Source organism: Neovison vison, chromosome 12 (assembly GCF_020171115.1).
Source record: "Neovison vison isolate M4711 chromosome 12, ASM_NN_V1, whole genome shotgun sequence".
NCBI classification, from domain to species: domain Eukaryota; kingdom Metazoa; phylum Chordata; class Mammalia; order Carnivora; family Mustelidae; genus Neogale; species Neogale vison.
This window is the reverse complement of record NC_058102.1, coordinates 56,258,780-56,278,161: the sequence shown is the minus strand read 5'-3', so window position 1 is coordinate 56,278,161 and position 19,382 is coordinate 56,258,780. Positions and strand designations below refer to the sequence as shown.

Here is a 19,382-nt window from a genome sequence, read left to right as displayed (position 1 = left end):
TCCTTCGTCACGTACATTATAAAGCCCTCCTATGGCAGGTCTGAGAAGGCAAGGATTTCTGAATATTCAGGGTTTTCATTCCCGTTCGTATTTTCACTAGCTTCGGACTTAAGACTTCAAACGTCCTGTTCTCAACTTCCAGAGAAGCACGACTTTCACTGTGAATTACATACACACCAAGACGCTCAAGTAAGCGCGGGCGCCCGAGCTGGTAAACAAACGCCGCGCAGGCGCAGTGGCAGCAGGAGGGTCAACCGCTGGCTTGGCAACCCCTGGAGGATTTTTCAAGTTTAAAGTGAAAAAGCAAAACAAAACGCCGCTTAGGGTGACAAAGTGCTTGGCCTTTTCTATTTTTACTAATTTCTGGCTCCCCCCTCCCCCCACCGAGGAACAGGCGCGGCTTTCGGGGCCTGGCAGAGAAGTCTGCAGAATTCCTCGTCCCCGAACACCGCCGCTAGCCTGATGGCTGGTTGTACCAGCCTCGCTTGCTCTCGCCGCCGAGTCTCATTCTCCTTTATTTGTTTACGGCACAAATCCACCCAGCTTGGGGGTGGGGGATGGGGGAAGATGGGGAAAGGGCTCACCGCGCCACAGAACACTTCCTAGTCTCGGGGCTTCCTCAAACCACGCGAGATCTTCCCGAGCGCAGAGAGGCACGTCCGCGGGAACGTGTGCGCATGCCTCCTGAGTAATCCTTGGGAGCGCGAAAAAGTTTTGAAACTTTCGGCGACGTCAATAGTAAACTAAATCTGGCCCTCCAGAAAGGTGTGGCGGGGATGGGAGGGGGCGGTGTTAAGGCGCACGACACTACGTTCTTGGAGACTTTGCCGTCACAACTTTGCACGACTGCATGGTCGTCCCTTCTTTTCGTTGCTATATATTGGCCGTGAATTCTGTGTCAGAGCCAGTGTCAGCCAAGCCAGCAGTAAAGGAGTCGGGGTGGAGGAGCGGATCCCAGTCTTAAAATGAGGGTGATGACTTTGATGTGTTTGGAAAGATAACTCGGGGAGCCACTTAAAGGAATAAATCTGAGGGCGCCAAGATTTTTTTTTTTTTCTTCCCTTACTGGAGACAGGGAGACTGGGCTGAACTAAGGTAATGCAATGGGAGGGAGATGATAAATGAAGGCAGTAGCTATACAGCACAAGGGAGAGGTGAGACTAGAAAGAAAACTGTTGTCAGTAGAGAACGTTCCTTAAAGTAGTGTGAACCTATGCATGTTCCTGAACAGAAAGGAAGAAATGATTAGGCCGTGATTTGTAAGGTGAAAATTGGGAAGTCCCTGAGTGAGTGGAACAAGGGGATCTTAAAAGCCATAGTCCTGAACAAGGGCTGAGGTTAGGGTTAGAAAGAACAGTTTAAGGTCAGAGGAGCGGGGAATTTGGGAACTGCCTTGAGTTATCTGCCTGACTAATGTTACCTCTTTTGCAGGATACACGGGACACCTGCGCACAAACGTTGGATTTTGTCCTGCATCGTCCGAAAGGTACCACCCAGATACCTGAAGTACTCTCTCCCAGTAACTCCCCTTGTTCCTACCACCTCCCACCCACCCTATACCTCAGCCAGAATGAAATGTGAATTTTGTGAAGTGGTGGAATTTCGTCCCTTAGACATACCACTGGTGCATTACAATAAGACATACTTCTAGTTCCCGCTTTCCAATTCACTAGGTATTGGAGTCCATCTTGATATTGGCAGCAATGTTAGGCAGCTTAGCCACTCTATGTTGATTTTTTGTGTCCTGTCTGGAGTACAGGGCAGAGGACGGACAGAGTACATAATTTTACTAGCCCACCAAAGCAGTGGTGTGTATGTAGCTAGTATAGCTTAATCTGTAATAGAGAAAGCTTCAGGATTTAAGTCAGCAATGATGGGCAAAGGATCCAGGTATGAATTTTAAAATGGAAGTACTTCAATAAAGACCCAATAACTACCCTACATGATAGTTCCCTAAAAAGTTTTCCCTTGGAGCACTTCATTCCATTTTAGCAGCCTAAAGTACAGCCTGGTAGCAGGGCTCTATGTGTGCCATTCATGGGAAAATGTTCCAGGAAAAAATTCATGGACGCAGTAGAATAGGATTTCTGGGATAAAGCTTAGGTGTCTTGTTTTAGGAAGTGGGATCATCTAGCTGTAGGAGGCATGACATTTCAGTATGGAGTCACAGAAAGTGTATAAAATTGGAAATCAGATCTGGAGGTTGCCTTGGTTGATTATGCCAGTTACTCTGTGTGACTTGCCTGTGCCTCAGTTTTCTTCTTTGTAAAATAAGGATAACAGTGCCTACCTCATAGGATGATTGTAAAGATGAAATGAGGTACTATTTAGAAGGCTGCCTGAGTTACTACAGAGAATTTGATATATAATTTATGATCAACAAATGAAAGTGTCTTTCCCTGAGCCTCCCACATTTATGCATGCTATCTGCCCTTCAAATATGGAAGTTCTATGTAGCATAAAGCCATCTGTATTTAAGACAGGTTCTCTACCTTGCTTTCACATTACAATTACCTGGGGAGGTTTAAAAAATGCCCAAGCTGCCCACTCAATCGATTAAGTGGAATTAGAATCTCTGATAGTGGAGTTTGGACATGAGTAATTTTTTAAAGCTCATTTGCTACTAAAGTTAGAACCACTGCTTTAAGAGCTCCCTCTAGGGCGCCTGGATGGCTCAGTCGATTAAGTATCTGCCTTCTGCTCAAGTCATGTTCCTGGGGTCCTGGCAGCAACCTCTGCATGGGGCTCCCTGCTCAGTGGGGAGCTTGTTTCTCCCTCTCCCTCTCCCCACCCTCCACCCCGGCTTGTGCTTGCTCTAGCTATCTTTCTCTCTCTTAAATAAATAACCAAAATCTTAAAAAAAAAAAAAAAAAAAAGAGGTGTTCCATCTAGAAGAAGGAGAAGAAAATTAGACCTGTGGTTTAGGACCATCTATCTGTATGGCTGTATATTTGAAAAATTTGTAGAGGAATAAAGGCTAGTGCTTGAGATGGGCAGATGACTAGGACATAGTGGGCTATATTCAGGAAAAGAGGCCACTATGACAAGAATGTGGTAAACATCCGGATTTGGGAAAGGCAGGTGATGATGTCATTAATACAGACCTCAGGAGTACATGGGCCTTGCTGTAGAGATGGAGGACTTTGAGTCTCCCAAGTTGATCCTTTGATCTAGCACAGGCAACACAGATGGTTTTTTATTGTCTTTATTGCTTTACCATGTGGTGAATGTTGGGCTGATGTCCATAGTGGGGTGAGGTGACCTCTTATAGCTGGCTCTACTCTGTTGCATGGGCATCATGACATCACTGTAGCGTGTATATGTGGGTGTTCTCTGGTGGAAAGGTGCTTGTGGGAAAACACGTGCAGCAGGCCATTGACAATGAGACCTATCAGGGTTGTTGTGGCTGTTCTCACGAGACAGTTTTTTTTTTTTTTTAAGATTTTTTATTTATTGATTTGACAGAGAGAGATCACAAGTAGGCAGAGAGGCAGACAGAGAGAGAGAGAGGAGGAAGCAGGTTCCCCGCTGAGCAGAGAGCCCGATGCGGGACTCGATCCCAGCCCCCAGGCGCCCTCACGACACAGTTTTGTTCGTACTAACAGAGAAGAAAGGTGAGATGCAAGCCTGTTTTTGTAACCTTTTTAGTGAATAAAGAATTTCTTGAAACAGAAGGAATGGCATGTCTGGTTCAGGGATTTGAGCTTCTAAGAGACAAGTGACTTTCTAGTAGGACGACATTAGTTTCTAGGGATATAAGTGGTTCAGAAGTTGCAACCAACATACTCCTTCAGTCTTTGGGTGCCTAAACCCAACTGTAGCAGTACTGGCCAAGAATTTCTTCCGCCACATAGGGTAGCCTATCTTTAATTGGGTCCCTTTTCTTGAGAAGTGCATTAGTTTGTCTAGTCCCTAGCAAGAGCACTGGGGAAATGAGTAAACATTATTGGCTAGATAAGGAGACAAGGGATTCAGACTGCAGGGGTCAGTAGTGAAAGCTTATAAAGTGGGAGAATAGCAGAATATGCCGAAATGAGGAGTGGAATGGGGTAGGAGGATAGGAGACTTGGCGTAAGGAGGGAAGCATGTTGAAAGTTAGAAGTAGGAAAATCTCAAGCAGTGACAGTTTAGTCCAGCTTTTGTAAAAATATGTTAAAATAGGAGTGCTGCTGAGGCTCTTTGACAAGAAATACCACAGACTGCTCTATAGGTCTTTTGTAATTTATAGGAGGGTGAGAACTGACGAGGCTATTCTTGAACTCTCACCCCTATCAAGGGCATACAAAGTCAAGATGAAGACTGATAAAGGGGTTTCGAAGAGAATATTTGAATGGAGTTATTGGAGTGTTGTTAGACAAGTCAGGGAGAGAGAAGTGGCCACACTCTTTTCCTAAATGTAAGCTTCCCTCTGTAGCAGGCACAAACTGGGAGGAGGGAGAAAGCCTTTAAGTCAGGTGGCAAAGTTTGATTATTACACAGGACTGGATATATATAACTCCTTTAAAGATTTTATTTGTTCATTTAACAGAGAGAGAACACAATCAGGGGGAGTGGCAGGCACAGGGAGAGGGAGAAGCAGACTCCCCGCTGAGCAGGGAGCCGGATGTAGGCTGATCCCAGGATCCTGGAATCATGACCTGAGTGGAAGGCAGATGCTTAACCACCTAAGCCACCCTAGCGCCCAGGACCGGATATTTTAGTTACTAACTTTTCTTAACTAAAAGTTACCAGAAAAAGGAATGGGACTGCCTAAGTTTTTATTCAGGGATGGGAGAAAAAACCAACCCTTACAGAGTATTTTCACAGGGTCAGTGGAAAATAAGAATTAAGTTGCTTTCAGTTAGTCCCCCAAATTAAGTTTGTTCAATGCGCTGGAACATTATTGTTGAGTACCTTCTTTGTTTTTTTAATTCTGGAGGTATTAGGATGAACCGGATGACATTCCTCCCTATAAGAATTTATGAACACAGTGCAATATAATATATACAACGACAGAAGTAGTATGTGTGAGGATTAAAGAAGTACTATAGTAAAAAGGAAGATACGAGTAACTTATTTTGGAGGGAGTGGGGGTAAAGGGACATAGAACCAACCCAGGATGAAACCCAGCAGAATTTGAGAGAGGACTACATGTTCCCAAGGTGGACAGGGCAGAGGACACCGTGTGTCAAGTCTCAGCTGTGGAAAGAGCATAGTGTGTGTGTGTGTGTGTGTGTGTGGGAGAGCTACAAGCAGAGTGAAGGGTGTGCATAGCCAGGTGGGTGATTACAATAGAGGGGAGCTGGAGGCCACAGGTGTTGTGAGTTCAGAGTTGGGCTGTTGGCAGGTTCACCCATGGAGAGTTAATGGGATTGTAAAAACACATACATGCATACTGAGATGCCAGTCATTTCATCTGTCATTCATTTCCTCCCTCTCCTTGCCCTGCACTTTTATAAAATTTGCCAATTATGGAGTGCTGAGAGGGTAGTATGAGAACTCCATCCTGCTGCCTACAACTGATGGGATCTAGCTGTGTATCTGACTTAGGCTGAGTCCAACAGACTCTGCCTCCTAAGAATATAGATCAGAACATTGAGAGACTGGGTCATGTATTTGTCCCCAGCTTTACTGAAATTACTGAAATTTACTGACAAAAATTGCATATATTTAAGATGTACAGTGTGATGTTTTGATATGCATATATGTTGTGAGATTATTACCAGTCAAGCTAATTAGTTTATCTGTATCACATAGTTACTATTTGTATGTGTGTGGTAAGGAAATGTGAAGTCTATCTTAGCAAATTTCAAATATATGATACATTATTGTTAACTCTAGTCACCCTGCTGTATATTAGGTCTCCAGTTTATCTTAAAACAGTTTATCTTATAACTGAAAGTTTGTACTCTTTGACCAGAATCTCCCTTTATTCCCCAGATCCCAGTCCCAGTAACCACTGTTTTATTCACTGTTACTAGGAATTTGACTTCTTTAGATTTGACATATAAGTGAGATCATATAGTATTTGTCTTTCTGTCTGGCTTACTTCACTTAGTATGATGTCCTCCAGGTTCATCCATGTTGTCACAAATGACAGGAGTTCCTTTTTTTTTTTAAGATTTAATTAATTTATTTGACAGAGAGAGATCACAAGTAGGCAGAAAGGCAGGCAGAGAGAGAGAGAGAGAGAGAGAGAAGCAGACTCCCTGCTGACAGAGAGCCCGATGCGGGGGGTCGATCCCAGGACCCTGATATCATGACCTGAGCCGAGGGCAGAGGCTTTAACCCACTGAGCCACCCAGGTGCCCCAGGAGTTCCTTCTTTTTAAAGGCTGAAAAATACTTCTCTGTGTGTATTGTATTTCCTTTATCCATTCCTCTTTTGACAGACACTTAGACTGTTTCCGCATCTTGGCTATTATAAATGATGCTTTGATGAATATGGGATGCAGATATCTCTTTAAGATACTGATCTTATTTCCTTTTGAGATATTCCCAGAAATGGGATTGCTGGATCATACGGTAGTTCAGTTTTTAATTGAGATTGGGTTACTTTGATAGGAGCATTGAGCTTATAAGGTCATGCATGTTTCAGAGACATCTTGGCCTGTTGGGACCAGCCTTTGGGGGCCAGTAATGCAGGGTGAGCTGATATCAAAAGAGAAACAGGTGAATGTAGCCAGTGAAAAGGGAATAGGAGACAATAGGCATTGTAGCCTCATAGAGAAAGACGGAGAGTCAGTGGCTGTCTTGGCTCTGACAGCTTTCTGGTCCCTTATTTCAGTCCCATTTAAGGTCCATCTTCCTGTTCTAGAGTTCTGTACAGCTCTTCTGAATCTTTATAATCTTCTTTTTTCCTCCCAAATAACAGTGTAAGTAGCTAATTGTGTTCTCCTCTTCCTAATGTCTTGGCATCATGAAACCACATACCTTCCATGTAAGGAACACATATATGTAGCAGGGATACTTATTTCACTTATTACTGCTCAGCTATGCCTAGAAAGAGTGGGTATCTTGTTTTTTATTCCAGAGTTTTCACCTGTGTATTATTTATTACTGTAAAACAAAATAACCTAAAACTGGGGTGCCTGGGTGGCTCAGTCTGTTGAGTGTCTGCCATCGGCTTGGGTCACGATCCCGGGGTCTTGGAATCGGGCACCACGGTGCGCTCTCTGCTCAGCAGGGAGCCTGCTTCTTCCTTTCCCTTTGCCCCACCCCTGCTCTTGCTCTCTCTCAGATAAATAAATAAAATCTATTTAAAAAACCCCCTAAATGCCCTAAATCTTACTAGTTTAAAGCAATAATAAACATTATCTCCTAATTTTGTAGGTCAGGAATTTGGGAGCAGCTTAGCTGGGCAGTTCTGGCTTGGTTCTGGCAACATAGCTGCAGCCCTGATGTTGACAAGGACTGCAGTCGCCTGACGAGAGCCAGAGGATCTGCTGCCATGGCCACTCACTCAGCTGGTTGCTCCTTGGGGCTGGTCGGTGAGAGGCCTGTTTTCCATATGTGGGCCCCTTCACAAGATGGTTGAATGTCCTGACATGGTGGCTGACTTCCCCCAGAATGAGTAATCTGAGATGTTAGAGAGCCAGACAGAAACTATCCTTATTACAGTCTGGCTTCAGAAGTTACATAGAACCCCTTCTGCCACATTTTTTCCACTGGAAATAGGCTACTAAGGAAGGCCCACATTTGAGGAGAGTGGTATTAGATACCACTGTTTGAAGGGAGAAATATCAAAGAATTTGTGGAGATGTTTTAAAACCACTCACACACACACACACCCCCCACAATGATTAGGTTACAGGAGGAAAAAAACCCTAAGTGTCTAATTAGTTTCAAATATGGTTCAATTTCATTATTTAAATAATTCCTTTAAGTAGTTTAAGTCTCCTTTGGATAAAAATGTTTCATGTTTCATAATGCCTCCCAAGGATGTCCTACATCTTCTCTAATGGTAACATCCATTTATACAGGGTGGTAGAGTGGAGAGCAGTAACATCACATCCTTGTGGAATTGGTGAGAGAGATGGTACTCACTGGCTTCATTTTGGACCTTGAGTATGTACTGGCAGTTTTTGACAAGATACCCCGTGTTGGCCCGATTGCTGGGGAACTTGCTGGTCTGTGATGCTGAAGCCTGCAGTTGGTGAATTCATGACCTGGTTTTGGCTTTAGGCAAATCTCCCAGGGAGTACTGGCTACTTCCCCTTGTGGACTCAGCTTCCTCTTGGCCCCTGCTGTGGAGTCACCTCACCTAGCCATGGCAGACCCTCTGGCTGTTAGTTCATACTCCATGCTTCAGTGGAACAGGACAGCTTAGGATAGTTGACTCCTCTCTCTCTCTCCTGGAGGCAGAGATCCTCTTAACACAGAGGTAACTCACTGGTATGCAGAATAAGGGCCCTGTAGTGATGTGCATGTCCCAATCCCTGGAACCCATGAATATATTACCTTACAAGATAAAAGGGACTTTGTAGATATGATTAAATTAAGGGCCTTGAGAGGGAAAATTATACTGGATTATCTGGGTGGGCCCAATCTAATGACATGGGTCCTTGAAAGAAACTTTCCAGTCTGAGACCAGAGTCAAAGGCAGATGTGACTATGGTGTAATGGTTAGAAAGGTACAAAGTTGTTGGTTTTAAAGATAGAGTAAGAGGGCTTTGAGCCAAGGAATGTGGGTGGCTGGAAAAGCAAGGAAATAGATTTTCTCTGTATCTTCCAGAAAGGAATGCAGCCCTGCCATAACCATGATTTTAGTCCAGTAAAACCCATGTTGGATTTCTAACCTACAGAACTGTAAGATGATACATTTGTATTGTTTTAAGCCACTAAGTTTGTGGTAATTTGTTATAGATGCAGTAGAAAATGAATACACTCAAATCCAACTTTGGCCTAGAAAGAACTCAGGCCTGGTTTCCTGACAGCTTTATTTTCCTTGATCTCTCTTTCTTTCTCACTAAACCTGAGCTGGAAAGGGCCAGACTCTATGTGGCACGTACTTGTTCTACCATAGGGCAGTGTTTATTTTTTCATTCAGCTGCCAAAGTTTAAAGATAAGTAGAGTAAACACCCATATGCTCTTCACCTAGATTCACCAATTGTTAATGTTTTGCTATATTTACTTGCCCCTTTTGTTTATGTACATACATATATTTTATTGTTGAACAATTTGAGGGTAACTTGTGTTTGTCTTGATACTTTATTCTGAATATGTCAGCATTTCCTAAGAATCAGAAAATTCTCCCATAAACTACGATTTCTTTCTCCCACCTAATATAGAAAACAATTCCATGATATCACCTAATGTCCATTTCACAATGCAAATTTCCCAGATTATCCCCAAAATATTTTATAGCTACTTTATATCCACTCTCTCTCCATTCCCAGTCTGCATTTCAGCAAATCCGTTGTTGTGGTCTTTAGTCTCTGAATCTCTAACAGCACAACTTTTTAATTCTTATTTCATGACATTGACTTAATATTATTTTTTATTTTATTTTAAATATTTTATTTCTTTATTTGAAAGACAGAGATCACAAGTTGGCAGAGAGGCAGGCAGAGAGAGAGGGGGAAGGAGGACTCAATTCCAGGACCCTGAAATCATGACCTGAGCCCAAGGCTAAGGTGGCTTAACCCACTGAGCCACCCAGGTGCCCCATTTTATTTTTTTTAAAGAGAGCATATGAGCAGTGGGGTAGGGAGACAGAGGGAGAAGGAAAGAGAATCTTAAGCAGGCTCCATGTTGACACAGGGCTCAATCTCACGACGCTGAGATCATGACCTGAGCCAGACAAGAGTCAGACACTTAACCAACTGAGCCACCCAGGTGCCCCATGACATTGACTTTTTGATAAGTCCAGTCGAGTCCCCTTGTAGAATATTCTGTATTCTGTTTGGCTAATTATTTCCATAATGTTTTTAACTTGTTCTCTCAATCCTGCCCTTTAAAAAAAACTAGACATTGTGAATAGAGGTTTGATTAGACTCAGGTTAGACAATTTTTAGAAAGAATACTTGATTAGTAATGTTGGGTAGGTCATATTGCTTCATTGTTAGGCACCTAATTTCATGTTGTCTCACTATTAGTGATACTAAAAATTTGGTCACCTGGTTAAAATGGTGACCTTCCAGTCTCAGCATGGAAAAAGATACATTTCCCTTTGCAGTTTGCAAATAATCTACAACCTGTCCTCAAAAACTTTTCATCTGATGGTTTCAATACCCATTTTAGTCCTTCCCTGAATAAGTTATTTCACTGGGAGCTGCAAAATGCTGCCCTAGCTATTATACTCTACATTCATTAGCTGGCATTCTTCTGTAAAAAGAACTTTCTTTTAAGAAAACTATTTTAATGAATCTCTCGGTGGCCGGTTGGATAGTGGTTTGCTTTCAGTTTTGTTGAAAGCCATTAGAAAACTCACGATTTTTAATAGGGTTTGTCACTCAATTATTGGGGCTGGTCACTGGTATCTCAAGAGCATCCCCAGTATTTCCAGGTGTTCCTTTGATTCCCAGGAGCTTTTAAAATTCAGGCTGTGTACCACTGTAGGATAAGGGTGAGTGAGAGTTCACCTTCTATGGTAGAACAGAAGGAAAACTATTAGGTGGGAACCAAGAATCAGTATGGCATCCTGACTGCACAGGTTTTCAGGAAAATCAGCTTTAGAAAACGTACTTGTGGGGTGCCTGGGTGGTTCGGTGCATTAAGCCTCTGCCTTCGGCTCAGATCATGGTCTCAGGTCCTGGGATTGAGCCCACAATCAGTCTCTGCTCAGCAGGGAGCCTGCTTCCCCCTCACTCTCTGCCTGTCTCTCTCCCTACTTGTGATCTCTCTCTCTCTCTCTGTCAAATTAAATTTAAAATGATCTTAAAAAAAAATAATACTTGTGGAAGTTGAGGATCTAGAAATTAGTTCCCATTAAACTGTGTGCTTTGGGACCTCTTGGAAAGTTTTTGTCTGCCCCAGTCTGAAGACTCTCTAGAGTGCCGAACACTCTAAGCAAATTCTCTCATGTTTGGTTGATGACAAGTAAAGGCATAAATACAGGAATTTCAAGAATGACTTTCAAAAGAACGGCCTGGATTTCAAGGCTTTTGTTTTTCTGCACACTCCTGTTTTGAATTTCAGAAGCTGAATATATTAATTCCTTCTTTCTTTCCATTCTTTTTGCAACTTGAAATAGTGCCACACTCCCTATTTCCAAGGCAAATTGATTCCCAGGCAAAGGAGAAAAAAAAAAAAATCACATAAATCATTTTCAAAATATTACCCCAATTACAGGTATTGTGGAGTTTTAGGAGTTTGGATGGAGGACACTGTCTTTTTATTTTCTTCCAAATGGCCAGGAATAAGATTGGTGATTACAAATTTAAGATTTTTTTAAAAGCAGAGTTAGTATATTATACCACATGTTTTATAAAAATCCTTAATAATATTCTAGATTATGATTCTTTGAAAAATTATTATTATTTATCATTAAGCTGTGATGTACACATTCAATCATCCTAAAAGGAATGAATAATTCGGTCTTTTTTTTTTTTTTTGTCTCAAGTAATTTGAAACAATCTTTTTGATTTCTCCTGTCAGAAGCCCTTAGTAGTGAACCACATCACATTACACTGACAAGTTATTTTAGTCTAGTCCATTTAGTCTAGTCTAGTCCATTATTAGTCTAGTCCATTATTAACGATGCAGAATAGTGTTGTATAGTGTTCCTGCTTTGCAGTCAGGTTAAATAGTTCCAAAGTCTTGTTCCACACTAACTAGCTGTGCAGTTCAGAGTATATTCCTTATCCTCTGGAAGCTTCAGTCTCATTTATAAAACAGGAGAGCTCCTTATAGTATCTGTCTCACAGTTTGGTAGGAGGACTGACTGACATGTGCTAAACACCTGGGACATGTTACATATTAGCTGTTTGTGTTATTCTTGTCATTACTACTGGCAAAGAAAAGGGAGATGATATTGAAGTCACCATCCTGCTGGCTCTCTAGGAATTTCTTCAGACACCTCTCCATCTTTCCTGATAAATGAATTTTCTGAAAGCACCAAGCATCAGAATTAGCAGAGTTGAAATCTTCTATGAGTCTTATATAGAAAAACTGGAATTAACCTGACTTTTCTTCTAAAATAAAAGAAGTAAATATGTCTTAAGATGTGAATGTTGAGCAAGGAAGGAACTTTGATTTCTTGAAATTACACTCCAGCTCCCTGTGAAATCTCTCTCTTTCTCTCTTTTTTTTTTAACAGAATTTTCATTCCTGCATATTGAAAGTATTTTTGCCCGCCAAAAATAATATTTAGAATTGCCATGGTAAGCACTCTGAGTTAGAAACAGTCGGTTTTATGCCAGCCTAATGAGACAAACGTAAAGCTAGCTTAAATTCCTGATTTGGGGTAGTCCAAAATCTATCCAAAGGATTGACCTTAAAGTAATCAAGTTTATTTTTATTCAAAATAATTCAGCAGCTCACATTAAAAAATATTTGTCATTTCTCCCATAACATTGTAAAGCATTCGCAAATTGTTCCTTGTGTTAGCAGTCAGGTGTGGTTCTAAAGCATCTCCCAATTAAGGCTGTTGGGACTCTGGTAAATGGTGTCATAAAAGTCAGAAGCCCCAGCGTGAGGGGAAATTGGTTCCTATGTCCTTTCCTCTTACTCTGGGATGGCACTCCACAGTCGTTCTGTGAAGCTGGCATTTTCATTCAGTTGCACCTAAATAGACCTTTAGGGGAAAGAAGCAGTGGAATATGGGGGAGTGACCATCACAGTGTCCATACTAATTTCCAGAATGCTTTTGAGATTTAGGGTCAGCAGCAATTCAGTAAGGAAAGGGCTTACTGAATTTTAGGTAAATTTGGCTCTGAAAATGCTAATTGAAAGCCCTCCTCAGCAATTCAGTCTTTTTCCCTCTCCCTTTCTTTAGTCAGCAGGGTCCCATGGTGACCGGTTCTGAAAGAAATCATCCCCTTCAGCAGTTACCTAGCACCATGGCAACAGGGACGTCAGCAAAGCAGGATAGACCCTGCACAAAACAGTTTCCACCAGACTCCCTCCCAGCCTCTCTAATTCAGCTCTGCCTGAGGCCTAGGAATGGGGCTAAGGACGTCTTGACATATATACTAAAAAAAAAAAAAAAAAGCTATGTGTTTCTGTGTTTTGTTTTGTACATAAGCATAGATATATGGGCATATAGTAAACTGTTTTATGAGAATTTCCCCTTCCCCCAAAACATGGAGTGTATCTAAGGGGTGGGGATGGGTGGTAGAATGGGGACTGGGAGGTAGATAGGCATGGGATTTGGGGTTTAATGATATATAAAAATTGTATTTATAAGGTAGCAATAAGTTGATAGTAGGGACAGTCAGAGCCCTAATTATACAGCCTAATTTATAGTTGGACACACGACCTCAGAGAAATATTTTAAAAATATCTTTATTTACCTGAGGATGAAATAGACAAATGGTTTCAATGAATGCTGAAAGGGGTGTAATGCTGTCCTTGGTGCTGAACACTCAGTTGTCTCAGACGTGCTAAGGGGGCTCCAGAGGGGAGTGAGGGAACACCTTGTCGTGTTAGGGTGTTGATGATAAGAAAGAAAGAAAGAGGCTGGGAGGAAAGTAACATTTCACTCCCTACCAAGCATCCCTGAATGTTCAGAATAAAATGTTCAGATGAAAAATAAAACAAAAAAGAAAGTGGAGAAGCCTTGAGGTTTGGTTGAATTTTCTCCTTTTCATATGGAGATTTTTGGTCAGAGCCAATCAGGTCAGAGATTTCTGCTGCTTTTGCTCCTGAAAGGAAAAGTGGGGGAAGGGAGATAGAAGATGGCCACATTCTCCCCTTGAGCCACATGATCCATTTCCCATGTGACACATTCCAGAGCCTTGGAAAGGAGAAGGGAGGGGCACCAAGAGAGTGGGGCTGGGGGCGGGAAGATGGTTTAACAGTCAACCCAGCACAGCGTCATCTTGTCTTCCTACCAGGAAGCAGGCTATGAGCCAAGGGGAAGGCAGAGGACAAAAATGAATGTGCTCCCAAGCTTTCCCGGTGGTGTATGGCATTCTCCAAACTCCTATGCGAGGGCTGTTCCTGACCGAGAAGACCCAAGGAGACCGTCTCTGAAATCAAGTCCAGATGAAGGTATGTGCCTGGGATCCCGTGGTATCGCGGCTGAAATTTGGCTTACAGGACATGATACCTTCTTTTTTCCAGGCAATTCGGAGATTTTTTTCCTGGCTTAGATTTGGTTAGGGGGCTTTAGATTTGTTACAGGTCTAGAAAAGATGCTTAGGTAGTTCTGTAAAATGAATTGATTCACCAGAGTAAGTGCCCCTGAAGAAAAATTGATGGAAATTATGTATAGTGATAATTAATAAAACAAAGCACTAATTGATGAAAATGATTTTTTTCTTTGAGTCCTGGAAAGAGGAAACAAATAATATTACTGAAATCAACTAAATTTCTTTGTCCCTGCCATAAAATCTTGTTTTCTCCATTTTTAGTTGCTTATTCTGTGCCCGTGTTCCCAGAGGTGATTGGCAGTGGCTTAGGGAGCCTGAGTGGGCAGGCATGCTGTTTCTTTGTGCTGTGCAATTGTCTGCCTTCTGATGTTCCTGATACCAGAAGAGCTTATGATTTTTTCCGTCTCTGGTTTGGGATAGTAGAGTGCCACTGACTTCCAAATCTTACAGAGTAGCTCTCAAGAAGGCTCCCAGGAAGTTCTCAAAGGAATCTTCCAAAGTTACAGGCTAAAATAATCTGTCATGTACTCAAATCTTGGTATCTTTGACCATTTCTACCCAGCACAATGAGGGAAGCTAGCAAATTTAAATTTTATTTCATCTTTGACAAATACTTAAAGTTCTTGCTGTGTGTGAGATGTCATTATAAGCACAAATAATCTGTCATTTAATCCTTATAGTAACCCTCTGGGGGAGGTATTAGTACTCACATTTTGGTAATGAAAAAACTAAGGCACAGAGAAGTTAGGGAATATTCCCAAGATCACACAGCTAGCAAATACTAGAAACAGTATTTGGACCCAAGAAACTTGACCTCAGAGTTCATGAGTTTAACTCCTAACCTAACCTATGCTTCTTCCCTGTTTGTGTTATTTCAAATGATGTCAACAGTTGATTTGGCTACAAATTTTGTTCAGCTGGCGCTACTAGAAGATCAAATCAGCTTGCCTGGCTGAAACAGATCTCCAGTGGAATCTATATTTATATATTAAATTATCCCAATAGTCATCTTCTGTACCCCCAAATACCCCAATAAGTGATTGCCTGTTCTTCTCTTCCCTTTGAGCTGTATAGATATCTGGTAGTAAAATACTCTGTTACTATGGTGACCAGATGATGTCCAAAGGCAAAAAAGAAATCTAGAATTACATCATGGTTGATTTTTTTTTTAATTGAACTTAACATTCTTTTATCCGCTGAACCTAGTAACAATACCAGCCTAAGCATACTATCTTTAAAAAGCACTTACTTGGTTTTCACAGTAAAATAGATTAACAACTTCTAAAAATTATGAAGATAAACTGGGGTATTGAATGGACTGGATTTGTTGCTTTAAAATAATATTACCATATTTCAAGGGAATAGATTTACTCTCTTTGCAAATTATTTTAGGTTTTAAGGGAAAAAGGAAGTTTTTTTTCTTAACTTCTAGAAATTTCTGAAATATAGATATTTCTTCCATGGTCTGTATAGTTTCCCTTCTTGACAATAAATGATTACTGATCTCATTCTTATATGCTATAGGAAAACTAAGGGAAGTTACTAGGTTAAAGGTATAAGGAGAAAAAAAAAAGGGATAGAAATATAAAATTTGTGAAATTCTTTACTAAATGAGGTATTTCCCTTCAGGGTTTCATTGAAGAATACTTTGAAGAGTGGTTAGGTCCCCTACAATACTGAACTTTGGTCCTTTATATTAAACCCTGCTGAAATCTGTTTCCCTGGGACAAGTACCACATTTACACTATTATAGTCTCCTGAAGTGAGCTTCTTGAGCAAAGGGACCATAGCGTCTATCATCAGGTTTCTAGCACTTAGCACTAGGCCTGGTTTATGGTAAGCTCTCAATACCCATTTGTGGAAGTTCTGTAAAGCATTCGGCCGGGGCCTGTATAGGGGCCCATGCCTGTTTTGTTCTGCTTGTGCTCATAGGGAGGACAGTGGAGTAGGAGAGACCGGGGCAACAACCAGAATTATGTCTGAAATTTATATATGCTAGTCTGACTGACTCTGAAGCAGTAGCACACTAGAGTTCAAGAAGTATCCATAAATTCTTTCCTGAGGATTATGAATCCCCCTGACATTTTATTTATCTTTAGAATGAAGTTCTCCTGGTATTTGTATTTATATCTGGATATAGAGGCACCCTAACAATCTCATTTTCTTGTGGCGTTTGCCTGGCACCATCTCCCAACACTTGAAATAGTTCACCTTGGGTTGAGATTGAACATGTTGAAGTCAGTTCTTGCCCCAGGCAGGCCTCTCCTAATCAGCTGTGGCTCCCAGTCCTCAGAATGCTGAACCAAGAGCTCACAGGACTGTAGACTCCTCCCCAGAGAACCCTGGGATCCTTACTATTAGAGTAGGTTGGAGCCAGGCTGCCTTTCCCAAACCATGGCAGCTAGGACTTGGGTGTTAAAGATTGTCTCAAGGTATCTGGAAATGTTGCTTAGGATTTGAATTCAAGTTAGCAGGCTAACTGGGGTTAGAATAGTCCTCTCTCTTGGAGCTCCTGTGTAACTCTTGATCTTGGGCTCATGAATCTGAGCCCCATACTGGGTGTAGAGATTAGGTTAAAAAATATTTGAAAAAAAAAAAAAAAGTCACTTCTCTTGATAATCACAAATATTCCTGTTATATTATTCCTGTCTAATTAAGTCACTAAGGAGAGGAAGAATAGGGTTTGTAGATAAGGTATGGGTCCTTAAATTCTATCCACTCATCTTCCTTACCTCCAGTGTTACCTGCTGAGTGAGTTGTGCAGAAGAAACAGCTCTGCAGGCAACCCAGTAGGAGCACAAGCTGCATGCCCACCACGCTCCTGCAGGGCTGCCCAAAGAAGTCGGCCTGGTGTCCTCTATAGGCTGAGGTCTGGAAGCCTTGCTGGGCTTCCTACTCTTTTCTCTCAAATCTCCCAGCTCTGCTCAACCAGCCAAACAGGAGAAGATCCAACAGAGAGAGAAAGTAGAGAGGTGTCCCTTTATGGAGAGGCCTTGCCAAGTGTGCTTTCCACTTGGAGACTTGGAATGAAAGACGAGACAGAAAGCGGGCAGTGAGCATGGGGAGTAGATATGAGAAAGTGAGGCCTGGGTCCTGCCTTCCAGGCACAGTCACTTGCCCACTGCCAGTAAACCCTGCCACCCGAGTCAGGCCTTGCCAGCCCACTGACTGGATCATTTCCTAGCATATGTGTACACAGGGAAGGAGGAGGGGATAGACAGAAGAACCAGAGTATGGATACAACTTCTCCTTTATGAACCAAGGCAAAAAAATGGCACGAGCTGAGAGGTGATCTCTCCAAGAGGACAGTTTCAAAAGTAAAATAGGGGTACCATGATAAATATATTTTCCTGTTTATGGGGGCATATTCCCTCAGCTAAACTTTTGAAGCCATCATCTCATGAAGCCTCTCATTTGGCATACTTTCCTAGGCACTGGATGTCTGCGTGTGAAATCCTGGTAGAGATTCTGCGATATAGGTTATTAGCCCCAATTTCTGATCGGAAAACTGAAGCTCAGAGACATTTAACCAACCTGCCTGAAGTCCCACACAACATAGAGCCAGGATCTGAATTCTGTGCTCTTTCCGCTCTGTGACAAGTAAAGTTCTTTCCTCTGCATTCTTTAAAAATATATACGTTTTTGGATATTAGGTTAATATAAACAGAGTTGTAGAAAATTTGGGAAATGAAGAGAAATGGAGAGGTGTAATGAAAATAGGGGCACGTGGATGGCTCAGTCAGTTAAGTGTCAGGCTCCTGCTTTCAGCTCAGGTCATGATCTCATGGTTGTGGGATTGAGCTGCACGGGTTCTGTGCTCAGTGTGGAATCTGTTTCAGATTCTTTCTTCCTTCCTCTTCTGCCCTTCCCCATTCGAGTTCTGTCTCGCTCTCAAATAAATGAAAATCCTAAACACACACACATACACACACACACACGGACCCAGTCGGTTGTGCGACTGCTTCGGCTCAGGTCATGATCCCAGGGTCCTGGGATCGAGCTCCACGTTAGGCTCCTTACTCAGTGGGGAGTTTGCTTCTCCCCTGCCTGCTGCTCCCCTTGCTTGTGCTCAGTCTCTCCCTCTCTCTCTCTTTGTGTCAAACAAACAAATAAAATATTAAAAAAAAACAAAAACAAAACCAAGAAGTGAAATAAAAATCAGTCATGATCTTGCCACCTAGAAACCACCACTGTTAAAATTTTTGTATATTTCTTTCTCAGTCTTTCTCAGTGCATTCAGTGATAAGGAAAGTAAACATTTGTTGAGCACTCCTTTTATTTCAGACATTGTTCTTAGCTTCTTTCTTGCATCATTTATTTTATTCTCACAACAAATCAATGAGGTGGGTACCATTATTATCCTAATTTCATTGGTAAAGACAATAAGGACAAAGATGTTAAGTAACTTGGTAGAGGTTACAAAGTATTAAGTGACCTAAAACCCAGGCAGGCTGCTTTACAGGAGGGTTTCTCAACCTCAGCACTGTTAGTATTGGGGCCAGCTTACATCTGTGTTGCAGGAGGCTATCCCACTGCACTCTAGAATGGTTAGCAGCGTCCCTGGCCTCTACCTACTGGATGTCAGTAACACCCTCCTTCCCCAGGTGTGACATCAAGAATGTCTTCAGACATTGCCAGATGTCCCCTGGGAGGCAGAACGACCTGTGAATCACAGCTCTAAGAGCCCATACTCCTAATCACTGCATTATATAACCTCTTCATATTTAAGATCTGCAAAAATTGGGCTGCCTGGGTGGCTCCGTGGGTTAAACCTCTGTCTTCAGCTCAGGTCGTGATCTCAGGGTCCTGGAATCGAGTCCTACATCGGGCTCTGCTAGGCGGGGAGCCTGCTTCCTCCTCCCTCTCTCTCTCTCTCTCTCCTTCTGCTTGCCTCTCTGCCTACTTGTGATCTCTCTCTGTCAAATAAATAAAATCTTTAAAAAAAAATCTGCAAAAAGTTATTTTCCTCCACATCTAAAGAAGGAAGCATGCCTTCAAGTTTGGGTGCAGCCTATGAAACCTTCTGGAATATCAGTGGCTTTATAGATCATAGGTAGGAGATTAGTTACTTCCAGAAAAATGCTCCTTAATAGACTTTTATAATAGGTTCATAGTATCCCATCATTCCCCAGTTTGAAAAATAACCAT

At 42.0% G+C, this 19,382-nt stretch overlaps 1 protein-coding gene across 5 annotated transcripts in view; it reads left to right on the top strand.

The window, feature by feature from the left end:
* Positions 1-697: 697 nt before the first annotated feature.
* GPR19 (G protein-coupled receptor 19) overlaps positions 698-19,382 on the top strand; it is a 35,941-nt gene continuing 17,256 nt past the window's right edge. For 2 of the 5 annotated variants that reach the window (XM_044227964.1, XM_044227965.1), the window contains exons 1-3: positions 792-1,095; positions 1,432-1,486; positions 13,977-14,133. The gene's annotated coding sequence lies outside the window, so the exon portion shown is untranslated. Of the gene's footprint in view, positions 766-791; positions 1,096-1,431; positions 1,487-7,310; positions 7,469-13,976; positions 14,134-19,382 lie in introns of those variants that run through there. The other 3 variants (XM_044227968.1, XM_044227966.1, XM_044227967.1) reach the window with 3 other exon arrangements.